Source organism: Berghia stephanieae, chromosome 2 (assembly GCF_034508935.2).
Source record: "Berghia stephanieae isolate SIO BIC M18660-M18661 chromosome 2, UCSD_Bste_1.3, whole genome shotgun sequence".
NCBI lineage: Eukaryota > Metazoa > Mollusca > Gastropoda > Nudibranchia > Aeolidiidae > Berghia > Berghia stephanieae.
The window spans coordinates 71,513,031-71,515,530 of record NC_088361.1 but is presented as its reverse complement, the minus strand read 5'-3'; the positions used below and the strand labels follow the sequence as shown (position 1 = coordinate 71,515,530).

General features: G+C 31.9%; 1 protein-coding gene across 1 annotated transcript in view; it reads left to right on the top strand.

Annotated features, from left to right (window-relative positions):
* The window catches only part of LOC144965481 (fibrocystin-L-like), an 88,329-nt gene that overhangs the window by 78,101 nt on the left and 7,728 nt on the right, over positions 1 to 2,500 (top strand). The gene's annotated exons all lie outside the window — the stretch shown is intronic.

Genomic DNA, 2,500 nt, shown 5'->3' with positions numbered 1-2,500 from the left:
AGAGAGAGAGAGAGAGAGAGAGAGAGAGAGAGAGAGAGAGAGAGAGAGAGGGGGGGGGGGAGAGTATTTTGGGGACGTGAGTGTATTATTATTTTGAAAACTTTAGTTTACTGGAATCCCCAATTGACAATTATTGTCATGTAGAAATAAAAGAAAACCTCAAATATGAAATTTTCTGAGAGTAATGTGATTACAAAACAATGTAATTTTACCAAATGTTTCAAGTAATGACTTCTTGTCATTGTCTTCATGAATTTGCTGTGATATGCTGAAAGTCACATCCAACGAGTCAGACAAAAGAGGTATAAATGTTCGATTTTTCATCTTAAAAAAAACGACTTTTACTCTGAAGTCTTTGCAGCCAATAAATCAAATAATGTATGAGTTGTTAATATTATTAATTTATACCTTCATCATTATCATCGTGGGGGAAAATCACCCATTACCTGGAACTCGAGTTGCAACAGCTCATCTTTATCTTGCATTATTAATTGCTGATATTCTGTCAATTCACTGGTTTAAGATAAGCTAATCTTACAACAACTTAATATTTATTTTACTATTTCATACAATAGAAACATACTTGATAATGCTGTTACTGTTTGGAGAAATGACATTCTAACAATCAGAATTGAAACTCAGATTCTCATTGGAGATCAGCATAATATTTTTCATAAAAGGTATCATGGGAGTGAAGAGAAATAACTTAAAACACACAACAAAAACAAACAAACAAACAAAAAAAAACAACAAAAAAACACTTTATCCCTTTGTAACTAGCCAACAATGCAAACATATTAGATTTCATATGATGCCTGTTATTAACTCCGAGCTAACAACCATTACACTTACACAGATAAATGTAATAGGTAGGCCTACCATTCAGTTTTAAATAATTAGTAGGTGACATACCTTCCTCATGCACTGGGGTTGCCCCAGCAGACTGCAACTCAATGTATATCTGAGCATTCAAACTACCAAGGATGTTACACTTTCTCCATTCGCCATGGTTTAGGTCCAATGCAACATTATTTAGACCACACAACGGATGGCTGAAAATTAAAAAAAAAAAGTACCCAGCAACAAACAAATCATTTAGTTAGCAAATTCAAAAATTCAAAAGCAATAATATCAATACAATATGACTGAAACATAATGTAGACATTTAAGCTAATTTAGTTCACCTAGAGATTGAATAACGGTACAAGAAAATAAATCACTTGTCATAAGAAGTTACAAACATATCTGTGGTTAGGTAGGGTACACACAAGAATAAAAGATAATCGAGAAGCGAAAGTAAGGCAAGTATTGGAAGAAACATTAAATTGAATATTAGCGCTTTCATTTATCCATTATTGTTTCATCATTTCATATTTGGCGATTCTAGCTGGTACTACAATCATAAATTAGCGATACTATCAATTCATTTTTCGTTACATAGGATAGGTGTCAGAATAATCTTCATACATCACACATCTAATGAAAAAAAGTAATGAGTGAGCACTTACTTGGATGTTTCTTAATTAGAGTTGATGAAAAAGTAGGTAACTGAAACTGGCGCTCATCATATTGGACAGCAAACAGGAAACAAAATTACCAAGTCAATTATTGTAGATGCCATCTACTAGTAAGTTGTGGATCATATTGACACGATTATGTCACTAAATAAATAGATGCATAATGTCACAACAAAAACAACCAAATGATGTTTACTTATATTGCCTATATACATTTAATGAGAAAATATGATTTTAACTGAATTTTCCATAGTAAAATCATGGGGGTTAAATGGCCCTCAAATAAGAAATAAATAGGACTTTCTAGTATTTTACTATGTGCAAGTCATGGGGGCCAAATGGACCCCAAATCAGAAAATAGGACTTTCTAGTATTTTTCTCTTTGCAAGTCATGGGGGCCAAATGGACCCCAAATCAGGAAATAGGACTTTCTAGTATTTTTCTCTTTACAAGTCATGAGGGCCAAATGGACCCCAAATCAGGAAATAGGACTTTCTATTTTAGTATGAAAATAGGGTTAAAATCAATTTCCCTATTGACTTTATGTAAATGTGTAACAGCATATTTCATATCAAGAGGGTAAAAGAAAATTTTGAAAGTCCACTTTTTATCTAATTTAACATTTTGATTCCTCGGGTTAGTTTTGTTGCCATGAATTGCTGTGTTTTGCATTTGATGGCAGTTTTTTTCTAAAGAAGTCAGATTTCTAAATAGACTGTACCTTACAGATTTATCCTTGACCCGTTTTTTGGTCGTTTTGAGTCTTCATTTTTTTTATGGGAAAGTTAAAAATTCCAACTAAATATCTCCTCTTGATTTCATATTTCTAGGATCTGAAAAGCATATCATGATATTATATTTTAGAATATATTTGTGAGATATGTAAATATAAATTTACCGGAGAATTATTCCTAATTGTGATATTCTGGAAGCATTTTAGTGAAGTGAAATTTTGCATTGTTGTAATTAAATGATTTATTTTT